This window comes from Pseudorca crassidens, chromosome 4, assembly GCF_039906515.1.
Source record: "Pseudorca crassidens isolate mPseCra1 chromosome 4, mPseCra1.hap1, whole genome shotgun sequence".
Taxonomy (NCBI): Eukaryota; Metazoa; Chordata; class Mammalia; order Artiodactyla; family Delphinidae; genus Pseudorca; species Pseudorca crassidens.
The window spans coordinates 70,825,046-70,838,479 of record NC_090299.1 but is presented as its reverse complement, the minus strand read 5'-3'; the positions used below and the strand labels follow the sequence as shown (position 1 = coordinate 70,838,479).

At 39.6% G+C, this 13,434-nt stretch overlaps 1 protein-coding gene across 7 annotated transcripts in view; it reads left to right on the top strand.

Moving 5' to 3' along the window:
• The window catches only part of TEC (tec protein tyrosine kinase), a 141,714-nt gene that overhangs the window by 81,671 nt on the left and 46,609 nt on the right, over nucleotides 1-13,434 (top strand). Inside the window, exon 1 of one of the 7 annotated variants that reach the window (XM_067735901.1) lies at nucleotides 13,178-13,414. The exons of the other annotated variants lie outside the window; for them this stretch is intronic. The gene's annotated coding sequence lies outside the window, so the exon portion shown is untranslated. Of the gene's footprint in view, nucleotides 1-13,177; nucleotides 13,415-13,434 lie in introns of those variants that run through there. 7 annotated transcript variants of the gene reach the window in all.

Here is a 13,434-nt window from a genome sequence, read left to right as displayed (position 1 = left end):
CCTCAGAGTTTCCATAGGCATCTCAAATTCAGAATGTCTGAAAAGAAACTCAGGATGTCCCTACCATCTCTACCTCAATAACTGTACCGTGGTCTACCCAGCTGCTTGTGCCAGATACCTGGAAGTCAGTCTGACCTTACCCCTCTCCTTTACCCTCTCTCATGTCTGGACTCTCAACAGATTTTGCTGATTCTATCTTCTAAATATAATCTCAGTCCTGCCGCTTTTTCCCATGTCTACCACCACCATGATCCAAACCACCCCTGCCTCTTCTTGGATGAATATAGTAGCCTCTGTACCAGTTAGGATGGAGTTAGGCTATACATCACACAAACCCCCTAAATAATAGTACAATAGCTTAAATAAAATAGAATTTTTTTTTCTCTGTCAAGGTGGAAAAAAGACAAAGACTGGAGGCAGGCTGTCCTAAACTGGTATGGTAGATGCAACCCAGGGATCTTGGAGCCTGTCTTTCCCTTCTATCATCCTAGTTTATATCTTCTATTTTGGCCCAAGACTTTTGCTGGTGCTGCAGCCATCTTCTCTGAATTGCAGGTTGGAAGAAGGAAGAAAGAAAAGCAAGAGGGTACTCCTCCCACCTGAGTCGATTTTCCTTAACAGCCTTCCCTTACGTTCCATACAGACTTCTGCCTGTATCTCATTGACTAGAACTTGGCCACATGGCCGTACTTCGCTGCAAAGGGAGCCAAGAAATAGTCTTTTATTCTGAATATTAATATACACAACTAAAAGTTAGGGTTCTGTTACTGCTGAGAAGTGGATATTGTGGCTAGACAACTAGGGATCTCTGTCACATCCTAATAGGTTTCTTTTTCTACTCGTGTCCTCTCCAGTCTGTGGTCCATAATGGCCACAGTGATATTTTAAAAACACAAATACAATCATGTTCTTCTCCTGCTTAAAACCCTTCAGAAACTTCTCATTATCCCTAATTTAAACCTCACAAGTCCTCAGCAGGCCTTTGGTCCAGTAGCCTGCCCATCTGCCTACATTCATCTGCAATTCCTTCTCTTCCTCACTTGTAACCTTCCAGCTCACCAGTCTTTGTGTTCCTTAGAGGCTCCTTTCCACATTAGAGCATGTACTTTAGCTGTGTCCTCTGTCCAGAATCCATGCATCCCCTCCCTTGACTGACTAGCTTCTTCAGGTTTCAGCTTGAATATCACTTGCTCAGTGCAGCCTCTCTGATCTTCCAGGTTAGATTCGTTTTCCATGTATAATATCATCTTGTGCTTTTTACTTTTTACCACGTATCTCTGTTCAATAAATTATTAGTACAATTGTTTTTTCAGTCTCTGACTCTTAACTAATCACAAGGCAGGTGAAAGCATTGCTTAGCCCAGTACTTGACCTGGGGTAGATAATAAATGATTGTTGAATGATTGAATGGGATTTAGGTTCAAGGATGGGTATGGCGAATTTATTCTGTATCATGTTAAAGAGATATAAATGAAAGACATAAAGAGAAGTGTCTTGCTACGTAGTCAGAGATACTGAATCAGGCCCAAGTGAGAAGTTGGGACTAGAGAAGTGAATTTGAAATCATCAGATCTAATCCATTTAATTCTCTTTATCCCAGAAGGAGTTAGCTTCCCAAGGGGATGTGCAGCAGGCTTTAAAGCCAGACAGATTTGCTCTGAATCCTGGATCTGTCATTTACCAGCTGTGACATTGGTCAGTTGATAAAACTCTCTGAGTCTCAGTTTCTTTATCTGTAAATGGAGAAAATACCTACCCTGCAAGGCCATTTGTATGCAAACAGAATATTTCAAACTATTCTGTCTGTTTGGGCCAAAAAAAATTTAAGAAGGAAGATATTTCTACTTTAAAAACAGAGGCAATGGAAAGCATTATCCTTTTTATCATTTCCTGGTTCCTGAATGCACATCCTTTTTTTTTTTTTTTTTTGCATGTTAAGTTTTATTAAGGTTCAAATACAAAACATTCCGAAAAGAGAAAAACCATTCTACCTAAATTCTATATTCAACTACCAGTTAAACAAGAAAAACATGTTATTCTATTATTCTGTTTCTTTTACAACCAGTATAAAGTCAGAAGAATCAAGACAGATTCTTCTTCCAACAGGAGCAGAATTAAGTCTGCTGGGTCAACGAACTATTTGCCAAACAGCTGTCTGGTCATTAAGCGTTCTTCAATTTAGTATTCATGTTTACTATGATTAATCTCTATGTTCTACACTGTCTTCAAGGTGACCTAAATAAAATCTCAAGAGCCAAAAGGTCCATGGAAGCATAAACGCAAGTATTTAGATTACAGAATGATTGAGGAAGACAGCAATGTAAGTGCAGTGGTTTTTACAATTTAGTCAGTACTCTGATGATCTGCTGACTGCACATCCTTTTGCACAGTGAAAATCAAGATTGCCTTCTGGGCTTAGGGGCAGAGGGCTTTGGGACTTTTTTGTAAGCTTTTTTTTTTTCAATTTACCAAATACTTCCAGAGTGCTTACCATATGTCATGGTCTTATGTGCTTTGCAAGTATTAACTTTAATCCTCTGAACTTTATAAGGTAGATGCAGTTATCATTCCCATTTTACAAAGGAGGAAACTGAAGGACAGGGAGGTTGAGTACCTTACCCAAGGTTGTAGAGCCAGAACGTGGCAGAGCCAGGAATCCAGCTGAGACTGTCTGATTCATACTTATATTAGTCTTTATAGTCAACAGAAAAAGAATTAGCCCTCAAGAAAGCCTAAGAAACTGGTAGAAGTATTCCTTTGTAATACTACTATTATACTTTGAAGGAAGAGAAATTTTTGGCCAAAGGTGTTCTCTGCTGCTGTGTGTAAAGGCTGTGCGTTACCAGAGATCAACTGTTTCTAACGTAAAAAGGAAGTGCGTATATAGTCACTTGCTGATTCATTATTGGTTTCATACTGTAAGACAGCTAAAATAGCCTCAAAAGGCAAAAATAGCACAGTCACATGAAGCATCAACCGTCCTTTTTAAAAACAGAATTATCAGACCTATGAAGTAAAGGTTAATCTGTTTTTCTGGATGAAAAGAGTGGCTGTTGGTGGATCCTGGTCATTTCCAGTATATCCTCCTGTAGTTTTAGGGAATTGATATTTGTCATGACCCAGGGAAGAATCTCATTCATGCCATTTTATTTTCTAAGATACAATGAAATTTGACATCAGTTCTCAGAAGATCTTTCCTAGGGTCTAGAAGGTAGGTGTGAGGGTCTTTCCTTTAACAGAACTAGTGACTTTTCCTTTATTTTCCCTAAGGACTAATATTTTTTTCAAATAATATTAATAGCTAATTTTATCAGGCATTTACCATTTGTCAGCTTTGTTTTGAGAGCTTAACATGAATTGACTCTTTAATTCTTACAACAAACTTATGAGGTTGTGGTGCTATTAGTCACCCCATGGTATAGCGAAAGGAACTAAAGCACAGAGAGGTTAAGTAGCTTGTCTGACGAGACACAGCAAGTAAGTGACAGAGCTGAGATTCAAACTCAGGCATTCTGGCTCCAGTCTTTGCTCTTAAGCAGTAAGCTCTTGTTAGAGTCCTGAAGAGGTATAAGATATGTAAAACAAAGTAAAAATGGTTTGTCCTTTCATTTTTGTTTTTCAAAAGCTACCCAGGTTTCTTCCTCCAAAGAAGAATAGCACACCAAGTAACAGAGCCAGGCTTAGTTTTGTGTTTTTAACCGCCTGGGTCCTTGCATGCCAAAATATAATCATTCCAGGCCATGGTTCCTCATTGCCTTGAAGATTAAGTGCAACCCCTTAGCCCTATATACAGAGCCCTTCATAATCTGGTCCCTTCTCACCCTCCCAGCCTCCTGTCCTGCCTCTTCCACTTTTCCTCCTCAGTACATCTGAACATACAGGTACACTGACATCCCTAGATCTGCCGTGCTCTTTTGTAACCACACACCTTTGCTTATGATGTTCTAGCTGTTGGTGATACTTTTTCTCCTTTCTTTGCTTGGAAAACTCTTGCTCATGATTCAAGGCTCAGTCAGCTCAAAGAGACACCTTCTCCGTGCAGCCTTCTCTGACCATGCTTCTGGAAGAATTAACCTCTTCTTCCTTTGCGTCCCACTGCATTTCATTCGGGAAAGAACTTTTCACACTGCCTTATGAATAATCATCTCTTCCCAATCAGTTGGAAATTCCTGGGAACAGGAGCAGATACTACGTAAATGTTGACTGTGAGAGCTGGAAGGGTAAGGAGGTGTAGGGGAGATAATAGAAAGGTCTGAGGATATGTGGGTTAATTCCAGACTTTGTTTAATATCCTGTGTATGGAATGTAAGACTTGATTTGGGGACATAAACTATTCATTGTGACCTACTTCCTTTCATAACTAGGAATGAAAAGTTTACAAATTACAAAGTGCACAATTGTGATATCCATGAAACATGCAACAATGAAATAACTATCAATTTGGCAATTGAAATAGTGTGTGATTTAGAAGAATTGAGCTTACTCTAGATTAACTGTCTGATGCTTTAATTTGGTTAAGTTAAATCTAATTATAATTCCAACATTTTCCTGGGTTGTCCACACCCAATATTGATTGAGTTCTGGCTGTGCTGGGTGCTGGTGGTGAGCACACCAGGTGGGTGCTGTTCCCCTACCCATCTATTATGGACATCAGGTACCCAACAAGAGTTTCACAAATGATAACTGCATTTATGATATGCAGAAGTCAGAAAAAGTACAGGCTGCTTTTATTTCAGAGTGTGAGGTATGTGAGTAGGACCAAAATGTTCTAAGGGTACAAATCTATTAAATGGAACCATCTGAAATTACTAATATTTGATCATTTTTGACAACAAAAATAGCAGTTTCTTCTGGTTTGACCTAATATTACCTTAGTGAATTGATGAGAAAAGCCACCTTTCTTTCTGAATCCACTTAAAAGCCTGTGCTTGGTAATATGGTGGTTTCAGATATACTCACTGGAGTTGCTACAGTAACTCCTACAAGTTCCTTGAAAGCCTTGCGAGGCTGGTTGCCGTCTAGGTGGTGTGATGTGGTCCCTCAGAGAAAATCAACCAGATAATGCCCCATCACAGGTGCTGGTGGGCTCACAGTGAGTATAGCCTGGCTGCTAGGCTGTGAGGATCTTGTATTTGGCATTGGGGAGCATCTCTTGGAATGGCCATGTATTCTGCAACGTGGATTAATTTTTACTAGATTATTTGAGGGTTAATTGTATTAGCAATAGCAAACTAAGAGGGATGAATAGTTTAATTATGGCCCCCAGCTGTGATAGTCAATGAAGAGTAGAGCAGTGCAGCCTAGAGTTCTGTATCTTCTTCATTTGCCCTTGATCAATTGGTTTAACCTCAGTGCCCCATTTACCTAATTGTAAAATGCAGATGCTCAATAACTCATTACTTGATCAGGATCAGTAGATCTATAATTAAAATTGGAGCACTTAGAGATTGATGGATGCAGGGAGCTGTATAAACATGACTTCTGAGAGCACTGTGTGAACATCAGGGATTGTGTTGATTCTTCTTCTGAATCCAGTGTAACACCGTACCACAAGGATAGCTAAAGCTTTAGTAGTCGTAGTTAAGCAATTTGCCCATCTGTACTTTCTACCCGTTTATAATGGACCCTTTCTATATTCTCACAAAAAATTTTTGTAAGTAGATCCAACTACTGCTTTGATCAGGATTTTTTAAAATGTGATGGGAAGAAGTATTTTTTAGACTTTTCAAACATACTCAAGAGTAGACAGAATAGTGCAGTGACCCCCATGTATCCAGCACTCAGCCAAATAACCCCCAGTCATCCTCCCTCCCCCCACTTCCATAATCCTTCCCACTCTCATTATCATACAGAAATCATACCATTTCTTCTACAGATGCTTCAGTATCCACCTCCAAAAGACAGAGTCTCCATCTTAACCTTTATACTATCATTACACCTCAAAACATATCAACAGAACTTCCTTGATGTCATAAAGCATACCCAGTTAGTGGAAGAAATTGTTTTAAAAATAATTTTATCTGTAGAATGTTTGCAATTAAGAGGTCGTTTTACCAAAGTTTTCCATAAATTAATTGTAACACAAAGTGAATATCCCTATAGAAACCATAGTAAAAGCAGTAATTGGCACCTGTTAGGCCTCCAGAAACCTGTGGAACTAGGCAATTTTGTATATTTCTCTTTGGATATCTTACTGTGGGGAGAATTGATGGGCAGTTCATCTTTCCTTATGAGAGACCTCAATCCAAGATACACATCTTCTCTTTGTTGCTGCTGTTCTCCTGGTGATTCCTTCTCCCCATGCCCACCTGCTCACCCTCCTCCCATTCACCCCCAGCCCCTAGGCCCCAGTAGAAGCAAAAGGAAGGAACTTTTCCTAGGACGACCGATTATCTTTATAGGAAAAAAAGGAGGGATGTCGCTCTCTCAGGGGCAGCAAGCAGTCTAGGGAAGCTACTGTTATAGCCCGTTGAATATTTTAAAGGTATTTAGAAAACAAACTCCAGGGTGATCCCTTTAACACTGGAGAAAACTAGAGAAATATTGTATATGGTCCAGTGGAAGCTTATTTAAAGACCAAGCTAATGCTCTGGTCTTGCAGGACCCTAGCAGAGCTCGGTTCAGTGTTAAAGAAATCACATCTCCAGTTCATACTTGTCTGGAAACACCTTTGTGGTCCACTCACATCAGACAAGCAGACAGATTTTTCTTAGTGGCGGAACTGGTCCGGTGTGGACAGTGTGGAGGTCAATTTCCCAAGAGGCTATGAGCCTCCCAGCCTTTTCCCTGCCCAGAAACTCAGTCCTGCGTATATATCACGGGTCAGCCTCCTAGTGTGAGGCTGTGTGGGGCAATTGCCACAGGGGTTTCCCACTCCTGGGGCTGTGATTTCTCTGGATTCATCAATCCCTTTGGTCATGATGGGGATACTGGGAGTGGGGATGAGAATCGTACCCCTACTCGTGCTGCAGCTGTGGGTTCATACCACATGCAAAAGCCACAGAGTTTGCCTCGTGTGTTGGCATTACTAATTGCCTCTGCCACCTACCACCCATCCTGGAAATGGAATTTTCTATTTTGCCCTGTTTGCTGTCTGTAATTCTCACCCACCAGAAACTCACAAAGCTTCTGTCTCCCAAGTTCCTCTTGATAAGAGATCACTTTCGTGTGATTCTAGTTATTTCCACTTTCATAAAGATATAAAATGTCATTAAAAAAAAACCCTGAACACACGAAGTGTCTACTGGAGAGCCTCAGAATGCATGCGTGCGCGCGCGCGCGCGCACACACACACACACACACACACACACACACACACACACAGGCACACACACACACAGGCACACAGAATCCCTAGTACAGAAGCAAAGTTCTACTAGTCACTGTTAACCATAGAAACTTGAGAACTGAAACCTAGGTTAAAGGACCTTCCTTCTCTCTTTTTTCTCTGTTTCTTCTCTTTTCCTACTTAAACAGACAAACAAAAAAGGCAGAGATTTGCAGAGACATATCCAGGGATTACCATCTCTGTGGTTGAGGAGGGGTCCCTCGATAGAGTTGTGTCTCAGGATTGTAACGTGACAGTTACTCTGTTAATTGGTATTCACACATGCAGCAGTGTGGTTTGATTGAACAGAGGGGCAGAGGAAGGGTCTCTTAGGTCCTGGTGATTTGTGGCATGCCTATGCCCCCCTGGGATGGCATATGTCTGAGAGAGCAGGGGCAGAAATAAAGCTAGCCGAAATTATTCTCTGAAACAGCATAGTCACAGAAAAGTGGTGGCTGTGACTGGATATTGTGAAATCAGACCTAAGGAAGGCCTCCTGTCCACTTAGCTGAATCGCCTCCTGTTCGTTTATGTCCTCATTCATTCATGCACTTATGCAAAAAGTTGTTGGGCACGTGCCAGGTGCTGAGGAGGAGGTGGGTGTGTCTTCATTGACCTTCCAGTTGGTGACCTTTACCACGCCTGCCTCGAAGAAGCAGATGATGAGAAAGGAAGAAAGAGGAGTGTAGAACCGGGCACCAGCTTTGGGGGAAGGTATTAAATTAATTTTATTTTTTAACCAGAAATTCATTTAGTACTAGATGAATCAGGTGAATGGATAAGTTGTTTCTAAATCAGAATAAATACTAAGGCAGAGCCTTTATTTAATTGAGAGCTGATTGATTGCCTACTTCTGGCCCATTATGAAGTTATGTTGCTTAATTTTTATACCTATTTTTTTCTTTTGTCATTGCGGTTTTCCTTTTTTAAGTCTATGATTTGTAACACTAAATTATTAGCAAAGAATTTCTTAGTTTCCAAATGTTCCCAGATGTCAAGGTCCCTGATGGCCGCAGCCATATTTTTTTCAGCTCTATTGAGGTTATAATCAATATATAGTTAACTGCATGTATTTAAATTATATTATTTGAGGAGGTTTTTTTTATGGTTGTTTAGATTTCCTACCTAGAATTCTCCTTTATATCTCTCAGTGAGGTTTTCTATTTTTCTTCATATATGTTCTACTCATTTCTTATAAAGTTTATTCCCAGGTATTTAACAAATTTTATCAAAATTGTAGAATTTTTGTCCTTTTATAGGACATAAGAAAAAGTAACTTTTCCCTTAACCATTCATGTTTCTTACTGAAATAAGAAAAATATCCATCAAATTTCTACTGTTTATACTGTAATAGGAATTGCACCAGAGACAGATCATGTAAGGAGACTTATAAGATTTTCAGCAGTTTAGAGTATCGAATTATTCCTCCTGCTGGAACAATGAGTATTGTGCCCAGCACTAGAAATTTTTGGCGTATACACACACACACACACACACACACACACACACACACATATTTATAGTTTGAATATAATTACAAAATTTTTTTTATCCCAAAGTAGAAAATAATTTACAGTAAATATTTTCTGGGGGGAAAAAACCAGATACAAATCTGCCTATGACACTTATGTGACTTTTATTATTTTATATTACTGAACTACTATCATTTTCACGGTATAGCTACCTGTGCCTAAACATGTATATAAGCATCAATATGACTAATATAACATTTGAAACTCACTAACTTCATTGTGTAGTTTGTAACACAAGCAGCAAAGGAAATGCTATTTTTAGTATTTAAGGAGTTTTGATATATGTATACACTTGTGAATCTATCACTACAATAAAATAATGAACATATACATTACCCCCCAAAATTTCCCCATGCTTTTTGTAATTCATACCTCCTCTTTCATTCCCACTATCCCTAGGTAATCATTGATCTGATTTTTGACACTATAGATTAGTTTGCATGTATGAGAATTTTAGAATAAACTCATATAGCATGTACTCTTTTTTTTTTGCGGTACGTGGGCCTCTCACTGTTGTAGCCTCTCCCGTTGCGGAGCACAGGCTCCGGACGCGCAGGCTCAGCGGCCGTGGCTCACGGGCCCAGCCGCTCCGCGGCATGTGGGATCTTCCCGGACCAGGGCACAAACCCGTGTCCCCTGTATCGGCAGGTGGACTCTCAACCACTGTGCCACCAGGGGAGCCCTAGCATGTACTCTTTTTAAAAAGCTAACTTCTTTCACCTAGCATATTATTTTGAAATACATTCATCTTTTGTATCAATATTGCATTTCTTTTTATTACTGTGAAGTATTTCATTGTTTGTCCAGTCACCTGTTGATGGACATTTGGGTTGTTTCCAGTTTTCAATTAATACAAATAAAGCTTCTGTGAATATTCTTGTACAAGTCTTTGTGTGGTCAGATGCCTTCATTTCTCTCGGGTAAATACAGTGGCCATATTTTTTAATCTCCATGTCTCTTGTGCTTAGCACATTTTCTAGCAATTATTAGATGCTCAGAAAATATTGTCCTAAGTAGTTGCTGGACTTTTCCTGCATTTCTGTGGTAATCAATAGATAGGGCCTAATTACTTTAAAAAATAGCTTCTTTCTCTCTCTTTTTTTTAACACCTTTATTGGAGTATAATTGCTTTACAATGGTGTGTTACTTTCTGCTTTATAACAAAGTGAGTCAGCTATACATATACATATATCCCCATATCTCCTCCCTCTTATGTCTCCCTCCCACCCTCCCTATCCCACCCCTCTAGGTGGTCACGGAGCACTGAACTGATCTCCCTGTGCTATGCGGCTGCTTCCCACTAGCTATCTATTTTACATTTGTTACTATATGTAAGTCCATACCGCTCTCTCACTTTGTCCCAGCTTACCCTTCCCCCTCCCTGTGTCCTCAAGTCCATTCTCTACGTCTGCATCTTTATTCCTGTCCTGCCCCTAGGTTCTTCATAAACATTTTTTTTCTTTAGATTCCATATATATATATATATGTATATATATATATATATATGTTAGCATATGGTATTTGTTTTTCTCTTTCTGACTTACTTCACTCTGTATGACAGACTCTAGGTCCATCCACCTCACTACAAATAACTCAATTTCGTTTCTTTTTATGGCTGAGTAATATTCCATTGTATATATGTGCCACATCTTCTTTATCCATTCATCTGTTGATGGACACTTAGGTTGCTTCCATGTCCTGGCTATTGTAAATAGAGCTGCAATGAACATTGTGGTACATGACTCTTAAAAAATAGCTTCTTAAAATATTGTTTTATTTCAAGAGAAAGAGCGCTTCTGCTATGATCCTAGTTCCCTAGTTTGCTCTGCAATATTTTATGCATTATAGCTTAATTGTCTACTCCTAGATTTTTTGAGTTCTTGGAGTGTTTGTTGAATTCCTCTGAGGAGAGAGTAGAGAAGCATTGCTATGTTACCTAAAGACACAATGTAAAAGCCAGTAAAGTATTTAAAATATCTAAATCCTCTGATATATTTGTGGGAAAAAAGGGTTTAAGTGCTGAAAAATTTTAGAAATCTTTTATCTAAAGGCAAAAAAATTATACTAATAACATATTAGTGATTGCGATGGGCTAGATATTGTGTCGAGTGCTTTATGAGTGTATCACAATTAATCCTCACAATAATCTAGGAGATAAGTTATTTTAATAACCCCATTTTACAAATGAGGAAATAGAGACTAAATGAGGTCAATTAATTTGCATTGGGCCACAAAGCTGGCATTTAAATGCAGGTCTGCCTGATAATGAAGGTGTGCTCTCAACCATTATGACACATTGACTCTGCTGTGTTAAAATATTAAACAATACTCAAAATATTTTGGCATGTTCAGTAAGTTAAAAAAAAGTCCATGTAGGTAAGTAAAGAGAGCCTTGAGTCTAGCAATAAAGTCAATTGTTGTACGTATTATTCACATAAATATTTCTAAAAGTTAATTGACTTGACAAGTTTCTTTCCTAATAACTTCTGACTTTGTATTTAAAGTCACTTTTGGGACTTCCCTGGTGGCGCAGTGGTTCAGAATCCACCTGCCAATGCAGGGGACACGGGTTCGAGCCCTGGTCCGGGAAGATCCCACATGCCACGGAGCAGCTAAGCCCATGTGCCACAACTACTGAGCCTGCGCTCTAGAGCCTGCGAGCGACAACTGCTGAGCCCATGTGCCACAACTACTGAAGCCCACGTGCCTAGAGCCCGTGCTCCGCAACAATAAAAGCCACTGCAATGAGAAGGCCACACACCACAGCGAAGAGTAGCCCCCACTCGCCACAACTAGAGAAAGCCCGCACGCAGCAACGAAGACCCAACGTGGCCAAAAATAAATAAATCTGTGACTCTATTTAAAAAAAAAAAGAACTAAGCTAGGTAAATCAGTTTTAGACTTATTTGAAAATACTTACATTAGTAAGTTTTGCTTTCAACTATAATAAAACATACCTGGTATTAGTTTTTAAAAGTTCCCTTGGGTCGCAGAAGGGAGTTGGCATGAGGGTTGCCAGAAGTATAGAAAAATCATAAGAGTAAGTGATCACTCAGGGGGGAATAAAAACTCTAACTTTGAATACAGTGAAAAACTATCTCCAGAAACCTTATAATTACCTATATCAGCACAATCTTATATGAAGATTATTGTGTGATTTTGAAAATGAAATTTTTTGCCTTCAGATTCCTTATAATTTATCCTGTTTTTATTCTGGATGTTATCTTAGAAACCATAATCTTCATAATTAAGCCATGCTTATGTATGTAACTACTGGCTTCTTAATGTTAAAGTACCCTTTTTATGTGTTTGTTTAGTGTAAAATCACTTTATAAAATGTAAAGCCACTATGTCAGTTATTATTATGAGCTGATTAAAAGGGAGGAAAACAATACTAGGATGCCACGTTTTTGGTTTTGCTTTCTTCTGCTTTTCACTAGAATTTCGTACTTAGCAAAGAGGGGATGTTTCATCATAGAATCACCAAGTTGGAAATGCCTTTATTTTATTTATTCTACTTCTCCTGATACCAGAAAGATCTACATCAAAATTATTCCCAGTATCCTCAAAAAAAAAAAAAAAGTCATATCCATCTGGAGGTTTTCTTTCTTTCTCATGATTAATGTGTCCTGCTGCCCTTGAGGCCCATTCTTTTAACTCTTTCTTTTAACTCTGTTCTGAGTAGAAAGGGAAAAGAACCTTCGTGTATAAAATAGACCTTTGGCTCATTGGAGATTTTTGGTAGAATACATCATTTTCTTTCTTTTTTCAAGGGTTGACTAGAACTCTTTTAAGTCTGTATCATGGTTCTTTGGTACCTCTGTGCCTCGCTGATGGTAGAAGAAAGGAAGCCAGAATCAATCTTTAATCAATGCGGCTGAGTGAAGAAATGATCATGATGGAATACAGTGAATGGCAGTAGTAAGCTTTGGTGCTGTCCGTCTGCTGAGGACTGCAAGATCTAGGAATTCTATTTTATATTTTATTGTATATAACATATCTTTTGTCTGTATTCTCTGGATGGTCCCTTGTCACTAAACATGCCACGTCAGCAGCCATATTTGTGTTTGTATTTATGGTCTGTTTTTTTTTTTTTTTTTTTGCGATACGCGGGCCTCTCACTGCTGTGGCCTCTCCCGTTGCGGGGCACAGGCTCTGGACGCGCAGGCTCAGCGGCCATGGCTCACGGGCCCAGCCGCTCCGCGGCATGTGGGATCCTCCCAGACCGGGGCACGAACCTGCGTCCCCTGCATCAGCAGGCGGACTCTCAACCACTGCGCCACCAGGGAAGCCCTATGGTCTGTCTCAATTGTTGTGTCCTATGGAGAAAGAACAGAGGCTGACTAAACAATTTAGTGGGACCAAATGGAGGCCTAATGATAGGCTGACAGCGTGTGTGCAAACAGATGTGCGTACTTCGATAGTTGGAAGTAAGAGAGGGGAGGAAGAGGCCGTCACATGGCACACAGTATTGCAAGCCTGAGGACGCCAGACGAACTGGTTTGGGGAGAGGGATTCAATTCCAGCAAACACCCCAGCCGTCACATTCAATCAAGTAAGCTGTTAGTTTAAATC